The sequence below is a fragment of a genome, unplaced genomic scaffold (assembly GCF_019419815.1).
Source record: "Pyrus x bretschneideri cultivar Hongxiangsu unplaced genomic scaffold, Pyrus_bretschneideri_v1 Contig29, whole genome shotgun sequence".
In the NCBI taxonomy this organism is placed as follows: domain Eukaryota; kingdom Viridiplantae; phylum Streptophyta; class Magnoliopsida; order Rosales; family Rosaceae; genus Pyrus; species Pyrus x bretschneideri.
In genome coordinates, this window is record NW_025999601.1 from 5,029,769 (window position 1) to 5,049,315 (window position 19,547).

Below are 19,547 nucleotides of genomic sequence, written 5' to 3' on the forward strand. Positions count from 1 at the left end.
AATATTTCAAGAGAAGCAAAACGGACATTGAACCTGATGGGCTCGTGGGATAATGTGTGTATTATGCCTAATCTTGTTTAACTTCCATTATATACATTTCAAACCAACTTTTTCGTAATAGGTATTTCATTAATCAAATAAAACGAAAAACATTATTCATTAGGAATACAATTCTATGATTGCACACATAGTAAAAAGACAATACAAAACCTATCACATATAATCACATCTAATCAAATGGAAAGATAACGCTCACAAAACAAAACCTTGCATCACTTTATGATAAACCTGCAAAAGACAATGCTCCTTAGGAAAAGAAGCCCTGCTATGAGACATCATGAAGATGTCCTCATGGCGACAACCAAAACAAAATAAAAAACAACACAACACAAAATAAACAATTCAGAGGTACGATTCCTCAATCACGGGAGACTCACACCTAACCAACGTGAAAGATAGCTCACAAGTCCTAAGCCCTACGAGCCAGACCTAACACCATCAACACACATAATGTAAATATCGTATCATCACCTGAATACCTTGCAACCGACAAGAAAACATGCTTGTGAATCCCTCAAACCACTACAACAACAATCACGAAGAAAAGACCGCACCACCCCTTGATGATCTTGCGATTGGGCCACTGTTCTAAAAATCTCTGCCTAGCACCGCCTAGGCGCTGGGCGGCTGGCCACCACCCTGATTAGTCTTTAGGCATTTGAAAAGTAAGAAAGTTCACCTAGACCCACTTAGGTAGCCGCGTAGCCTGCCTTGGTGCTTGCCTAACCGCCTAGGTCACGACTCTTGCTTAGACAGAAAATTGCTAACTTTCATTTGCATTTTGTTTTGTAAATAAAATGTAAGGGACTTGTTGAATACTTGGATAACACTCATTATATGCTTGTTTCTCATGTTTTCAATATGTTCTAATATTTTATAATCTATATGTTATTTTCTTTTGCAGTTTATGTATCCCAATACGATTATGTGTTCTTTTAAGTACAAATAGGTACTTATTTCTACAATACATAATAAGTTTACTGAAATCCGCCTAGGCCTCTACCGTAAGGCCCTGACCCACCACCCATAGCGGTTTTTAGAACCTTGTCATCGATAAAAAAAATCTTGCTATGAGTTACCTCCAACAAACGTCGAACTTCCTCCGCATAACCCTTGCCAAGTGTGCAAACCATATCACCTTATATTTGAACAATATTTGTCGCTTTAAGATCTAGGATTAAGCAATAAGTCATAACCGCTACAAAAACTTTTCTCTTCAGAAAGAGAGAGTGACCACAACGACAACCACAAAGGCTCGCCTCGACAAGTGAGAAAGCGACCATTACAAAAAAACCAGAAAAGAAAGAGAAGAAAGGGATCAAGAAGGATTGGTGCCAACCCCAAGGCCAAAGACTGGGTTGGTGGTGACAAGTTTTTCTGAGTAAACCTTACATATTTAAATTGAATAAGCGCATTATAAACATTGATGAAAAATTCAACCCCAAAAGAATTCTTGTAAAATAAATCTAAAATAATCACAATAAAGCATGACAAATCGTAAAGCAATTATTAGACTTCAAGCATTTTATTGAAAGTCTAATTCATCGAAAATCGCAATATTACAAGGATTAAATGAGAGAGGAAAAAAAGGGTAATGCTAGAGAGACTAAATTTGTAAATAAAATTTGCAAACTAAATGATATGTCACTAATAGGAATGAGCACGTTTATTAACGCTTAAGTAATAATCCATTAATCAACTTTTATGTCATTTAATTTATAAAATTTTGTCTATAAATTTAATCTCCCTAACATTAATAGAAAAAAAGAAAAGAAAAACTAAACTAAATTTTATGACCATCGTGGTGAGGTGGCCTTAATGGAAATTGTAAGTTAATTTTCAAATTTAGCTGCGGAACAATTTGTTTACTTTGTCTTGCCGTGATGTAATCAATTTAACTTTAATTATTTAAAAAATACCCAAAATTAAACAAATATATAGGAGATATAGGGCATCAAAAAAATATACATATATATATATGTATATGTATGTATGTATATATCATACGATCACACTATAAGGGCATTGAAAAGAGTGGTTATCAATTAAAGTACTTATAAATTTGTGCTTGAGCGCGCTCCATGAACATGATCACGATGTACATGCAATGCATTATTATTTTATTGGTTTTAATTGGATATGATCACGGTGATAAATACTTGTTCGACGTAATGGGAGCGTATTACTTCACGTAGAAAAGATTTGTTTGGATATATAGCTAATTCGTGATTGTCCTTTCATTGCACTTAACATAAACGAGATTTTTTTATTTATTTAGAAAACTTAGATTTCAATCCTTATATAAGATGAAGTTTAGATTAATGCCTAATACAAGATTCAAGATTGAGTTTAGTCTCTTAGTTCTATTTAAATGCCCATGTTTATATTCTATGTCATTTTTATTTATTTATTTTTGGTAATTTCATGATATTTGTTTTCCTAAGTCTGCATGAATTCATTATAGATATATTGCGCTAGAAATAGTTTGATACACTACAACAACAACAAAGCCTTATCTTACTAAGCGACATCGACTATATGAATCTAGAACACCATTGCAGTCGATTTTCTGTCATGTCTTCTGTTAGTTCCAAGTAGTCCAAGTCTTTTCTTGGGGTCTCTTTCCAAGTCTTCCAAGGTTTTCCTCTACCTCTTTGGCCCTGAGCCTCTGTCTCATAATCACATCTTCTTACCAAACCGTCTGTAGGTCTTTGTTTCACTTGTCCAAACTACTTTAACCGATTTTCTCTCATCTTATCTTCAATTTTGGCTACTCCTAATTTATCTCAGATATTCTCGTTCCTAATCTTGTCCTTTCTCATGTGCCCACACATCCAACGAATCTTTCTCATCTCTACTACACTCATTTTGTGTTCGTGTTGATGCTTTATTGTCCAACATTTCGTGTCAAAAAGGATTGCTGGCCTAATTACCATCTTATAAAAAATTTCCTTGAGCTTTAGTGGCATATCATGGTCTTACAACACACCCGATGCACTCTTTACTTCATCCATCCAACTTGTATTCTATGATGGAGGTCTCCATCAAATTCTCCATTCTTTTGCAAGATAGATCCAAGATAGCGAAAACATCCGTTCTTTGGTACTTCTTGATCTCCAATCACCCTAACTCAATTGAACCTCTGTTTCCGTTGAACATGCACTCCATATACTATGTCTTTGTCTTTGACCTACTTAGGTGAAGAACTTTAGATTCCAACAATTCCCGCCAAAGGTTAAGCTTCATATTTACTCCCTTATGAGTTTCATCTAAAACGCTACATTATCTGTGAAAAGCATACTCCAAAGAATATGATCTTGGATATGTCTCGTCAACTCCTCCATTACGAATACAAAAAGTAATGGACTTAAAGATGAGCCTTGATGTAACCCTACAGTTATGGGAAAGCATTTGGTTTGTCTTTCATGAATTCTTACAGAGGTCCTCATTCCATCATACATATCCTTTATAGCTTGGATATATGCTACTCATACTCCTTTATTGTCTAAAATCCTCCAAAGAATATCTATTGGGACCTTATCATATGCTTTTTCAAAATCTATAAAGACCATATGCAAATCTTTTTTCATATCTCTATATCTTTCCATCGATCTTCGTAAGAGATAGATTGCTTCATGGTTGAGGGCCCCGGTATGAACTCAAATTGATTATTTGAGACCCGTGTCTCTTACCTCATTCTATACTTAATTACTCTCTCCCAGAGCTTTATTGTATGACTCATTAACTTAATACCCCTATAGTTCATGCAATTTTGCACGTCACCCTTATTCTTGTAGATAGGTACCAAAGTGCTTTTTGCCACTCGCTTGGCATCTTCTTCGTTTCCAAAATCTTATTGAAAAGGTTGGTGAGCCATGCTATACCCGTCTCTCCCAAGACATTCCACTATTGGATTGGTATATCATCTGTGCCCCCTGCTTTTCTATGCTTCATCATTTTTGCGAACAATTGCAAGATCTCTAGAGGGCGGTGTGACTTTTCCTCATCATGCCTTTACTATGGAACTATAACTTGTCAAGTTAGTACTATTGGGTGTTCTCTTTCATGTTGGTTAAGTAGTTAGAAGAACTTGTTTACGAGTTTGTAATTGCAATATTATGGTGATTCTTTTAGTTTGTGTGACTTCTTGAGACTTTCTTCCATTGATGAGGGGACACTTATCACAGGTAGCTTGTAAGATATTATAAACACGATTTTTTCTCCAACAAGTGACATAAGAACATGCGTACCAAATAATAATTTGTATTAATGAAAAATTAGGGTTAAACAAAAATTGGCCTCTGATTCGACCTCCGAATATGTGTGTGTGGTTGATCCAAGGGTCGTAGAGACTTGATCTTGAATCAGGCTTGATTTCTTCAAGGGCCGTCGAGGTTTGATCTTGAAGTAAGTGGGACCACGAGTAGTTTCACGTGGTAGGTGGTCTTCGGTTTTGGTGCTGATGAATTGGCATGTGTATTTGTTGTGCTTGTTGATTCTCCACGAGCTTGACGAAGAACGCGAGTGTTTGAGTGTTTTTTTTTTTTTTTTTTTTTTTTTTTTTTTGAACAAACGACATTATCTACACTAAGGGGAAGGGAGGGTGGGCTTAGCCTCACAATGGACCAAAAATAATGTGGTTCAATCGTACCTAAGACTTTTCACTTACAAGTGAAGAGGAATACTACTAGACCGTAATACTATGTGGCGTTTGGGTGTTTGAGCGTTTGAGGCTGTGTAGATGTGTGTCTTTTCTTTGTCTTGGAGCCTCATATTTATAGGTCTCCCCATGTCTTGGTAGAGGCTTAATTTGGTCTTGATTTTGGACTTGATTAATTGACGAAAGAACCAAAACTTAATTTGGACTTGATTCGTGATTTGATTTAATCAAGAAATCTTTGATTTAATCAAATAAATCTATAACCTTTCATCTTTAATTTGGCCATCATTAATTTGCTCAATCTCCCGGATTTGGCGTTCATCTCATTTGTTGATTATTTTCTTTAATTTAAATCAATTAATTTGTTTAATAGAAATGAAGATTAACTAAAGATAAATCCTTAATTATTTTTCGCCAAATGTCAACTCGTGTCATTCTTAATGACTCGTCCGATTTTGATAAGTCATATGCCATGTGTGCAACTTGTAAGACCCACGGTGCGCCATGTCAAGCTAAAACTTTAAATTATTGGTGAGTGTTTGTTTCACCAAAATTTGAATGTTTACAGATATTGTTGGCTACAGTCATTTAATTCGTAATTTTATTTTCTTTATCACCTAACACCATAGTAATTAAGTTTAGTTGTAGCATGGTGTGTTCTTTTGTTCCAGCTACAGTTCCAGTTACGCGTTATGAACAGTAGTTGTGTTTACCAGAATTACTGGCAAAAGTAACCAACTGAATATGCAAGGGGAAAAATAATTGGAAAAACTTAAAAAGGTAGGCGCCCACACACAGCACAGGACACCACCAAAATTGGTGCAAACCCTTCAATTCAGAAAGTTAAAGCTTGCCAACAACAAGATATCACAACCGGATTTTGAGGAGATAAACACGCATAAACTCTCACGTCACGTCCTTTTTTACTGTTTAAAATTTTTATTTTTTATTTTTACCCACAGTTGCAAACAATTACAACAACCCTGCAAAATTTTTATCTGCATGCATTTTTTCGTCTCCCTTTTTTTCTTCTTCTTTTGCTTCCCTCTCTTTGACGAAGTATTGATGTGATATAAAATAATACACAAATTAAACCCATTAATTGTAGTATGTGTAAGTAGGGATCGTTCTAGGCCAGGGATTAGAAGGGATGCTAATCTACATAATTTAAACTCTAAAACACTAAACTAGACCCAAAAACAGAAAACTAGACTCTAACAACTCAAAACAAGCTAAATAGACTCAAAACACACAAACTAAGTTAAATTGACTCAAAACAGGTACTAGAAAGTGATTTGGACGAAAATTAAACTAAAAATACTCAAAATACTAAATAGGGACAGATTCTGAAGAATTTAAACTAAACTAACACAAATAAGAACTAAGGGGGTATTTGGACGAATTTTAAACTTAAAACAAACAAACTTGTAGAAACAAAGTAAAAGGGTACAAATTTGGGTGAATGAATAGGTGAAAGGCTAGCTAGAGGGTCCTTCTCCACACATGACACATATGCAACACAAATCGATTTCCAGTTATTATTCCTTTAAACCATGAATGACAATGCCCCAAATTACTCGTGAGAAGCACAAATTAACTTTTAGATTTTCCTAAATTCATTGAATTGGACTCACCAGCGCAATCAAATTATTCTTATCACGTTCCCTATATAAACTGCATGATAGAGAGACATATCAAAGATCATTAAGTTCTATGAAAATCATAAGCATTGACAAGACATTCGTAACTATGAACTGCATGATACTCCTGCCATGGATTTACTTAACACAATCATGACTAGTGACTTCCACTACTTATAAATATAAGTTCATAACGATTAGGTGAAATTCATTTATATTTAAGCATCAAATTCATGCATGAAAACTAAGTATGCATCCTTAATCAATATACAAGAATAAGTTATCAATCAAACAAATAAGTAAATCCCATTCATGTTTTACGAAACAATAACTGGAAGAAATCAATTCATATAAAACATATGTCCATGGCTTTGAATTCGCCTCTAACTAAAAAGAATTTAGTTCCTCATGTTCATCATAATTGAGAACCAAATTAAAATAAACATCGAACTACAACTAAGGATAGAAAGAACCCAGAAACGCTTCAACACTCCAAAGTAGGTTGCGGCATTCCCTTGGATAGTGGTAGGCACGGCTCCAATCCTTCTTCTCCTTCCTTCCTTGTTGCGGCACTTGAGGAATTTTGTGTATGTGGTGCGAATTATGGTGTGAATATATGGGGTGTGGTGCCTAGGCTAGGGTTCAGCAAATTTTTGAAGGGAAAATGACTACACAATTCAAGAAGGAAAAGGACTAAGGTTTGGCAGAAACCAAGGGGTAAAGGGATTAAGAACCTGTGGTAGGGAATGGGCCTTCTAGAAAGGGTATTGTGACTGGTTTTTAGAAGGAAAGGGATGAAAGGGTGCGGCACCTTTTCAGGAGAAGGATGGGACTTTTAGAAACCTGATATTTAGGTGTTCTAATGTCATTTAGATGTCCTCCTTGCAGTTGGAATTAAGGTGGAATAAGATTAGGTTAGAATAAGATAAGATAAGGTTGGATAAGGTTTAGATAAGATAAGGTAATTTGGATAATGTTTCCTTCTTCTTAGCTGATTCCTTATTTTCCAAGTCTTTGATTTAATTCTTCTAGATATTAAGCACATTCCTAACCTCTCTTGAACTTCAAATTCGTCCATCCACCTTGCTTTATATGCAAGCTATCAATTCCAGCCCAAAATTGCTCTAAAATGCACCAAAATGCACTTTCTTGCCTCTTTTGCCATATAAACCTACAAACACAAGAAAATAGCTTAAATTACTATAATAAATAGAAACTAACTTACTAAATGCAAAGAAACAAGCTAACAAAGTCGCATAAATATGCTCCTATCAAGTATAAAGAAGCATTTTAGTAAAGGTTACATTTTGCTTCTTTATTTTGCAAGCATTGTTCTTTATCTGTTATATCTAATTTATAGCTTTCCCCGTGGAGTTGGAGCGAGACAGCAATGCAAATGTACAACTTTAAGTAGTAAGTATCTGTTGAACCTAAAAACTACTAAGCCTACATGGTGTGTAGGCCGAGTAACTAATGAGCTAACTACATCCTTTGGTTAGGTGCGAGGCGTGCCAACTTGATGGCCGAGCTCGGCCGGGAGTAAAATGTGTTGATGTTGCGTTGAGCGCTCTGCTGACTTCTTGATCTTACGATTGTGGCCGAGGAAGGAACACATCTCGGCCTTTGGGTTCTAGAGCCTGAAGATAAGGCTGCTACTTTTGTGAAGTTCAATATCAGATTCGGCTTTTAATGTGCCTAATGTAGTAACCTGGTAACACTTCACTTCGCCGAGAAGGCTGATGAGATGACCTCTACTAACAAGGACTCGTAAACCTTTGTCGACCGAGACTTAGATAGGTAATCAGTTGACTTCGAAGCAGTGTTGTTTATCCAAACTGAAGGTGCTTCGCGATCGGCTGACTCTACGGCAATACTGCTGTTTATCCAAATTGAAGATGTTACTGGTTGCCTTCACAGTGCTGTTTATCCAAACTGAAGATGTGTTGGCAGAAAAAAAAAAATCTCAAGGTTGTTGAGAGGTTTCGCGTAGAGTGAGTGTTTGCACAGGGCAGTTTGTGTGTTGAATTGGAGAGAGCTTGAATGTATGCTCCCTCCTCTATTTATAGTAGCGAAACCCTTCATAGCGGGGCTAAAATCATACTTGGATTAGAACTTCTCAACCTAATCTGATTAGGTTTTGGCCAATCCTAACTCCAAAAGGACTTTGAATCGAGCTAATCATCAAACCAGATTCATCTCCTAAGTTTCAACATCCTTAGCCTCTTAAGACTCTTCATTGCACTATGTCTCTACTGCTCCATCCTTATCTAAACCAATCTGTCCTGCAATAGGATTCGACCGATCCTGTCTGGACGGCCCTCAATGATTGGATAGCTCATGATAATTCTAGAAGAAGATTACTGGGCCGAGAACAACTCCTAGCTCGGCCCAAAATAATATTTTGGGCCCAAACGGTATCATCCTAAAACGATGAAAACTTACGTGGCACAAGTATACCGATATGTGGTGTTCCGTATTAATGAAATAAAGATATGTATGTGAACAAAAACTTACGTAATCTTTATTTAATTGACACGAACACTACTGCGACGTTGTTCCGTTCAAAGTTCTGTTGGTTACAGTTTTTTATTAGACATGTATTTAACTTTATGGCGAGTCTTTTAAACCAAAAATCTAATAATTGGATATTCATATGTTAATATAAATAAGTAAAAATAGTTAATATAATTAACCAAGGATATATTCGTTTAGTATTCAAGAATCGTACTCATTTGTATTAATAAAGCGACCGACAATAAAATCAATAAATATGGTACAAATGTGAAGCTTGTAGTTCCGAATAATCATCATTACTAATCAATTTTTCTAACTAAACGACCTTCCGAGCCAAAGAATAAGTGATGTGCTGGCTGAATTTCCATTAGATGGAAAGATTAATCTTGGCTGCTGGGTGGACCTTGACCCAAGTCTTTCTGCCCGTCTAATTACATACGGCAGTTTTGAGACGTTTAGATCTCAATGGGGGAACACCAAACAGGGTTTGCGAATTCAACGAGAGGGGCTATGAAAATTGATATTAAGTTTGGGGCCTTTGTTATGCTTTGAAATTGAAACCAACATGTAAAGCTAATTCTTAATCTTCATCATTACCTTAACGATTAAATTTCATGTGCAATTGGGCTTTGACGCCAAAAACAAGACCAGGTTTTGAAGGATTGACTTGGGCAAGTCAACACGCTAATTTTACGGTATCAAAACGTATTATAATTTAAGCGGAAGGGGTATTCAACTTTAAGGAGGATGGGGGAGGGATTGATTGTGCTAAGATACATAATCAGCCAACTATATCTAGATATCAAACTTAACAAATATTGTACGTTATCATCATTTATGTGAGTTCAACATGACCTTCAATTTATAAGTAATGAAGAATACCGCTAGATCGTAAAATGATATTCGTATGATAAATGACTCAATGACTTATGTAACCTTAATTTCTATGCATGATACGCGTGGTGCTTAGGTTTGGATTGTATAGTGAGAAATGCTTAGGTTGGTTCTAGCACAGTTTGGATGCTATTTTTGAGAGATTATCCAAACGGAAAGATAAAGTACATACTATTTTCTCATATTACACATTCCCGTTTAGTTATGGTAATAGTGTACGTTTGAATTATGGCCAAATATAAAAAAGAGTGAAAAGTTAAAAGAAATGTGTAGAAATCAACTCTTTATTTACGGGCAGCGTGCAATTCTTCATAGTCTCTTTAAGTTTGAAAATGGTGGATAGCTGTGATTTACCATCAGTTGTCTCTCTTTCTTAAAAAATAAAATAAAAATCTTTATCCAAATATCTCAGGAATTGGAAACCCTTGCATCCAAATTTATAAATCATGGACCTCTTGAGAAAAAAACATAATGCTGTAATTTTAACCATGGCCTAAATTTAACCCGGTAATTGTTTTTATCAGCTAGTAGGTCTTCCAGTTGGCCAAAAATAATTCAGAAAACTTTAGAGATGACAAGTGGATTTTTATTCACAACTAATGATAATGCCCTCATTAAATTGGAGAGGCCCACATTCGCTCCACACACTGTTCAACCACCGAGAAGACCTGAGTTGCTGACTACAAATTCTTCAAACTTCTCTGCTCATGGTACTGAAATAAGACAAGGGAATTAAAGGTAGAATTAATAACTAATTTCTACCTTTTGTATTTCCTACTTGAAGACATTCTTTTAATCGAGGAAGCACAATCACATCCAACCGAAAATTCTCCTAAGATAATTCATAGATATTATTATTAATTTAATAATATCTCTAAGGATTACTCTCAATCATCTTTAAGATGTTCCAATATATTAAAGATATTTTGTACTGCATCCAATGGAACATACTTTGGTTAATCAGATGCTGACACATGGCATGGCAATTCCTATACATGTGGCTAGCCCTATCTCCTATAAATACACTCATTCCATACTTCTCAAGTTAGTTGAAGTTAATTCTCTATAGTTCAACCTTAAAACTCACTCTCTTTTTAGTGAAATTGACTTAGGCATCAGAGGTTCATTGGCCAAACCCCCTCCCTTTTCTCAAGGTGTGTGGTTTTTGGCCTTGATCATAGGTATTTAATTTGTTTTGTAAGTACAACTTCATCAATTATGAAGAAGGCGGATGGTTATTACCACAACCTTACTTTGACCTATGGATAAATAAGAACCTGAATAATCCCCTTTATCTAGCTAAAATCAGAACATCATGCACAAGATGAATAATACTCGACAACAATCTAGCCATGCTCTCTAATGAGAGAAGGTAAAGTAATTCTACGACACCCATCTGAGTATGCTTTCCCCTGGAAAATGGTAAACTGCCCGAATATCCTGATGTGGAAGGGTTCAGATGCCCTAGTGTAACTAGACGCACGACAATCTTTGATGACGTCTTCCAGAATTAGCCATCATAATCTATTCATGGGATCCCCAGACTAGACTTACCTAACTGAAGAATTCATGTCGCTGGTCGAATCCGTGGTAACTCTATTTTAAAATTTAAATATTACAATTATTTTCTTGAGATTTTAAATCCTAACTTTTAGTTTTTAGTGTCTGATTTTTAGCTTTAATTCAACACAAAAAGAACAAATTAATGTAATATGCAGTCTTGGTCCTAGCATGCAGATGTGGGATTGAAAAGATTAAACGGTGAACAGAGACGAGGAAGAGGACAACTGGACAAGTGCGATTACATAAACCTATATATCTTTATATATTTGTATATAAAAATTCTGTATGGTGTTTGTATATTGTAGGGCACAATACGATGTTTTCTGTCCACAAATTTTCGTACAACTGCACGTATTTGTTGTGACCATTTAGTGATTTTTGTGTCTCCACAAAATTTTATCATGTTGCATTACAGGCTACGCAACAATTTCGTGTCCACATTGAACTCTATTATGTTACCCGACGGGCTACAGAGCTCAGGGGAGGACAAAAAGTGCAATGCATTCCTCGAATTGTTGCCTACGAATTTTCATACAACTACACACGTTTGATGTGACTAGCTAACCATTTTTCGTGTCTACACAGAGCCTTATCATGTTGTGCTATGGGCCACTCAACTCAAAGGATCAGTGACCTTATATTAAAGGTGCAATACAACTTTGTGGAAGCTTATGAGAGACTTCATCGTGTCACACGCTTCGCCTTTGTATAGTACATGATCTCATAAGCTCAAAGTATACTGCCCATGGAACTTGCCTCAGTCGCACAAACAAGTTCTCATGTCAGACGACTTTTGTCCAAGCAATGACTTCAATATCAGCTTGGCAGCTCCTGCATCACACGGTCAGGGTGTTGGGTTGTGACTACTTTAGTACATGTGTGTAGAAGTGTGGTAAGGTAACAAAAGCATATATAATCCAATTTACATGCATGATTAGTAGAACGTTGGATTTTGTTTAATCGACACGCTTGTTTTGATGTAAAACAATTTTAAGCACACATGCATAAACTTAAATTAAGTTTAGAATTTCAACCTTTAGATTTCATATGAGCATGAATTCGTTGTTGAGGCTCTCAAGTGTTAGCCTTCTACTAGTATCTACATGAATGAATCTTTGGTTAGTAAAATAGGAAGACGACGAACTGCTAGGGGTATGAGGTGTGGTGTTTAGTTTTTCAATTCCCTTCTATCTCAATTTTTTATTTCACAATGTCAAATTCACACTAGGTCTATAGACCTCTTAAGCTTATATAGAGAACAATTCCATAAGCCAGTAGGATTACAATTTAATCCTTCACCATACATGTGTGTTGCATGCCCTATGAGACATTTCCTTTGGGATTGCCACACACCCCACTTTGTCACTGGGATTTGGCCCGGTTTGCTCCTATTTTATTAATTTAATTAATCTGGCCTTTTATTCCGGTATGAGCTTCCTTATTTTATTTACATAACCAACAATTAATAGAAGGTCCAAACTAATTAATTAGAAGTAAAAACATTTAATATGAACAATCTATATTAAATTCAACCTTCACCAATTTTATTCCAATATACCATGTTATTGTGTGTGACCTTTTCTGTTCCTAAGAATATCCATAAACAGAATGGTAACATGTAGTAATGGCTTTCGGCTACTTAGATTAGTCAGAATATGTGTGAATTAATACAACACATATTTGGAACCTTAGTTATGGTTACAATGCAATTTGATTCATCTGTCCACTATATTTCGATCATATATTTTAGAGCATGAAACATTTGTTAAACTCTAAGAATGAATATGATCACCCTAATATATCTCATGTACGTTGCTTTGGCCAAAGACTTCTAGAGATAGATCGTCAACGGGCTACTAGAATAACAACCTTCATAATTACCTAGAAGGTGACAAATTCCTTGTTGGGCATTCACATATCTCTATATTGATGTACATGATCCTGAACCTCACACTATAGGGCTCTGCAATCGTTTGAGAGCTTTGGGGCGAAACCAAAGATCACATTCATTAACGCGAGATAACTAGTGATGCCTTAGGTCTAAGAACTAGTTGCATCCACAACGTAAGGGTAGTATGATTGATAAGTAGGTTCATCCGTACACTTCTATGGTTGGTCAATGATCATTGAACTTGATCTTATATGGAGCAAAAAATGGAGTTGACAAATGTAGTACTTCTATGGAGCAAAAAAAATAAATCAGAAAATCATGGAGTTGACACGTGGACTTTTGTCCACAACTGATGAGAATGCCTTCACTAAATTGGTGAGACCCACATCCGTTATACGCGCAGTTTAACCACCTAGAAGACCTCAGTCTCTGACTACAACTTATCGAAGCTCCTTTTCTCCTGGCAAAAATATAAGACAAGGGAATTAAATGTAGAATTAATAACTAATTCTTACCTATATTACTTTAATCATGGAAGCACAACCACATTTAACCGAGAATTCTCCAAAGATAATTCCTAGATATTATTTATTAGTTTAATAATATTCCTAAGGATTACTCTTAAGCATCTATAAAATACTCCAACATCTTAAAGACACTTTACTACTCAATCTAGCGGATGACGCACTTTGACCAATCGAATCTTGACATATGGCGGCAATACCTACATATGTGGTCGGCCCTAGCTCCTATAGATATGTCTCATTCTACACTCTCAAGTAAGTTGCAGTTAACTCTCTATAGCTCAACCTTAAATCTCACTCTTTTTTTTTTTTAGAAACTAACTTAGGATTTGAGGTTCATTGGCCAAACCCCCTCCTCCTTCTCAAGGCACATAGCTTTTAGTCTTGACCAAAGGTATTTAATTTGTTTATGTTGGAAAAATTAGGGTCTAATTGCTATATTAAATCACATTAAAATTTAAGAAATAATTCATGCAATTATGTATCAAAATTAATGCATGCACATGAGTAACCAATGTTAAATGAACATGATATATTGGATTAGAAAAACCTAGAAAATACGGTCGAGGCAAGTGTTGGATACTTTGTCCTTAAGACAAGTTTACGCCCCACTACAGTGCTTATGGTTGATCAGCGCATGTCTCCCAAGATACAACGGCCCCGTCCTTGTAATAGTAGCAATCCAAATCACAAGGCTCCATGAGCCACGATTGTGTTGAAAACTCTCTCATATGGACTCAATGAGACTCTCTAATATTTAGTACACTTTATGTATGATTATGTAATTATAGGGGGCTTCTCTATTTATAGAATGTGAGATACCTCTTTGGAAAACATGTGACTATTCATGAAAAGTCAAAAGTTGCAACTCTTCATTTGAGTAGACACATCTTTCTATCAAAAGGCTCCACTTCTAATTTCCATTCAATTAATAAATTTAATATAATAATAATATTATTAAATTTTCTAACAATCCCCTACATGAATGGAAATTGACTAAATACCATGCAAATGACAATGCAGACACTAGAGAGAGAATTCAGCAAGAAAAGTACTGCATTAGGATAGTTAGCTTTTGGCTTTGAACCTTCTGTAGTGAATTACTATCGGATTTACTTGGCTAATCAGTGAACGCGATGTCTTGAACTACTTAGCCGTTTGTGTAAACCAAGACAATAGTAATCACACAATACCCTTCCAGACACCCCGTAGTTGCTCGGTTGTGTTCATTTTGGCCCTGAACAATTCTTGGTTTCTCATGAGTGCTTTTAGAGAACTAAGCCCTTCAAAAAAATTCTCACAGGAACGGCCCCATTCCTCACTCAAGATAGGTGACTTCCCATTAAGAGTATCCTGCAATACCCCACTTGTTATTTTCAAGTATATGAATCATTAAAAGCAAAGCTTACCCTAAATATGTTGCAAATAACACTGTTTCATCATAGGACATGGGTAGGAGATTATCTTCGCATTGCTCCTATTGAATCATCCACAATTCGGTTGTCCCTTTGAACCTAGATCTTGGGATCTCCAGTCAGCTAGGATGGGTTGCCATTATGGCGATTCTTAAGATGTAGGCTTTTAACTCATTCCCCTTGATGATACAACTTACTCTCTAGTCAAACCTTTAATTAATTGGATCCACTAGGTTGATGACTATCACTTATGGTGCGCACTTCAATTTATGAAATTATATTTCATTCGAGAGTAGTTGTTTTCCAACGTTAAGTCCTTCAAAACATATGTTAGGACTTAAAAAGTAATTTACTAATACTCGTGTACATTCCCCCACATTTGAGGTGTTTGCTAGAAAATCTCCAACCTTTCAAGACCTTAAAATACCATTGTAAGAGATAATCTTTATCTCTTCCTATAGGCAAATTACTTTGTCATTCTTCTTAAGTTGACATACTATCCAAAGATAACTACGTCACTCTCCCACAATTCACTCACTTTGTGGTTGCTTTTTAATGCTATCAATTACTCTTCATCATACTTAAGAAGTAGGAACAAGTGAAGATATTTTCTCTTTATCTATCTTCACTTCTAGGCTTTCAAGACTCACAAGTCCTTTATATAAGAAGCACTCCTTTTACATTCAACTAGGTATCCAGACCCCTTGTTTCTTGAAATTAAACAAGAACCACACTCATAAAATTAATCACAACATTATTATAATAATGGTTAAGACTACAATTAAAGATGTGTCTACTACGGAAGCTAATTCCAAAATGGCACCAGTCTGAAACTATACCACATTTCACGAACATGTATGAGTATGATGCACCACCGTTTACGTCTTTGGCATAAAGATGATATTGAAAACCTCCGCTTTTACAGTTTAGAGAATTATATGTAACTTTCATACAGTGACTTTTCAAGTACAACAAAGCCAACTGATGCCATTCAAATAGCACCATCAATGCAACTGAAGGTTACAGTTTGAGACGGACCAAATTAATGACTCCACGATCGAAGCGATCATACCTTTTTGTCAAATTCTATCAAGAATATGACCATACTCATGATATCACTTCAAGTTTTAGTTATGTCTGTTAAACACGAATTTTTATGCAACATGCCTTGCGTCAAAACACAGTATTTAATATAACTGCAGTATGTTTGACACATCAAAAGAGTCAAAACCAGAGGAATGTGACACTATGCATTCACAATAAGGAGTCTGCATTTAGAATGCAAACGATGCATCGCTTCTGAAATATATACCAATTGAAACCAACATTTCTTACTTTTGCAATAACTTACAAACATCATGCGTATCACTTATTGTCAGCCATGGCCCAAAGATGAACGCATGAGTTAGTTACAGATGTATAAAATCAAATATTTAAAACAAACCAGATGATTTTATACACACTACACGAGTCATCTATGAATATGTTAGTCAATATAGACATATATGCAAATCACCAAAATAAAACCAACATGAATGATGTCCCAAATTTCATACTAAACAATCGGATATCTCACACATAGGAATTGGTTCATATTGACGTATGGCATCAATATGTTTTTTTTAAAATTTTTTTTTTCTTATTAGACACATTGAACCTCAAGATACAAGACCATTCTCCCAAAAAATTGTTCCAAAAGAAAGTTCACGCCCATCTAACCAATATAACTATATTATGGATAATTTAATTCTCAAATAAACATAGCAATCAAACCGTAAACTTGTCTTAAGATTGTTGGAAAAATAAGGGTCTAATTGCTATATTAAATCACATAAAAATTTAAGAAATAATTCATGAAATTATATATCAAAATTAATGCATGCATATGAGTAACCAATGTTAAATGAACATGATATAATGGATTAGAAAAACCTAGAAAATACGGTCGAGGCAAGTGTTGGACACTTTGTCCTTAAGACAAATTTACGTCCTACTATGGTGCTCATAGTTGATCGGCGCATGTCTCTTAAGATACAACAACCATGTCCTTGTAATAATAGCACTCCAAATCACAGGGCTCCATGAACCATTATTGTGTTGAAAACTCTCTCATATGGACTCAATGAGACTCTCTAATATTTAGTACACTCTATGTATGATTATGTAAAACAATGAGAAATTATTTTGTAATTATAGGGGCGTCTCTATTTATGGAATGTGAGATACCTCTTTGGAAAATATGTGATTATTAATGAAAATTCAAAAGTTGCAACTCTTCATTTGAACCAAAAAGCTCCACTTCTAATTTCCATTCAATTAATAAATTTAATATAATAATAATACTATTAAATTTTCTAACAGTTTAGTACATACAAATTTGTCAATCCTGAATACGGCAAATGTTCGCTACCACAACCGTACTTTGACCTATGGACAAATAAGAACATCGCGCACAAGATGATTAAAGGACAAAAAATTCACCTAACGCTGGAGAGTCCATGAACATTCTACAAGGAGTTCATAGGCACAAAGACTACTTGAGAAAGATGGACCTTTCGTATCGAGAAGAAGAAATTGAATGTTACTAAGATTGGGTTAGTAAATTGCATATAAAAATGGATTGACTGGTGGGAAAAGCCTCACCAAATTTAATAGTCATAAGCCCTGCATATGACTCAAGTATCTTCTGGCCCAAGATGGTACACCAAAAAGTTGTTTACAAAGTTTGCAAATATGAAGATTTGAAATAATATATGCACTGAAAAAATTAGAGTGAAAGACATATTTCTGATTTCAAGTTTACTCAACTTTTTCAATATATCAGAAAAGTTGGAGTTTGTCGAGCCTAAACATTACACGGACTAGACCGCAGTAATCTACGAGCTAACTATGCATCTCTGTGATGATTGCTGATGTGAGTGTGCCAATTCGGTACCGAGCTTGGTTGGGCTAATAAGATGGATGATGGTGTGAAGATGAAATACGTTGTTGACTTCTACATTGAGCAACTTCGGCTAAGAAAGGAACACTCTCGGTCTTAGATTCTAAAACCTAAAGACAAGGTTATGCAATTGAGTACGAAGTTCAGGATCTTCTGCACCAGGTTTGGCAACATTAACTATATTTGTGAAAATATAAATGCTCTGAATTGGTACCAAACTGTAGGGACAAAGATATTCATAGGAAATGAGCGTCTTTATGGTGAATGTTGTTCGGCCGTTTGAAAGCAGAGCTTTGAATAATACTTGTGAGTAACCAATCATAGAATACTATACTTTCCCAAGAAAGTTGATGAAGGGACTTCGTTCGGCGAAAGGATCATATATTTTTCGGTGGCAGAGACTTGGGATAAATAACCATCCGAAAGAGGAGTAAGTACTACTTAACCAAACTGAAGAAACTCCTAGACTGAACTAATTATACAACTCCAGTGATGTTTAACCAAACTAAATTTGTGCCGGTCTGTCAACCCAGTGATGTTCAACCAAATTGAATATGTGTTGACTGATCAGTGGAGTAGTTAGTATTTTCTCAGGATACGAGAAAGTTTTGCATAAAGTGTTTTATGTATTGGGATGGAGGTCTGCTCTACATTGCAAAAGCACTTGTATTTACAGGGGTGAATTTTGTGATGGTCAAGTCTGCCGAGTGGTAGAATCGTGCCAGGACTGACTCCTCAATACGCACTTGGATTAAGACTAGGACTCTTCAACTTGAATTAAGACTTTGAACCTAGTCCTTTTATGTGTTCAATTCATTCCTTACTTGATCCATAGGTTTTGATTCTTAAAATAATTCGAATTTTTTCAAAACTCACCATGATCCTTCAAAAAGTCCTAACCTAATCAGGACTTGACCAAATCAAAATATGATCATTTAGCACTCCTAATCCTTCTAGGACTCGGGTGCAAATGAAAAAGTGGAAAATACTAGATGTCGGTGCAAATGAGAGAGAGAGAGTTTAGGGTATTGATAGGGTAACATGGCTACGAGGTTAAAAAAAAAAAAGCAAATGTCTAACAGGGTAAAATAGTAATTTCATTGGTTTTTGTTTTTGTGTTTTTTGTTTTTTTGTTGACAAATAATGTTTTATTAACTGTAGTTCAGATTAGTTAAAAGGTGAAAAAGATACGAAAGGAATAAAATTTGTCTACCATAGCAAAGAAGTGTAGTATAGGCATTAGAAGAATAAAAGTACGAACTCCAAATTATAGGGTATGGTTGACAAAAACAAAATTTTATGGAGTATGGTGGTGTGTTCATGGACTGTTCCAAAAATAAAAGTACAATCTCCAAATGATAAATATGATCCAAAAATAGAATCCCACTTCATGGACTGTTCCATCAGTCTGTGCACTACATGCGCAAAAACGTGAGGTTTTGATG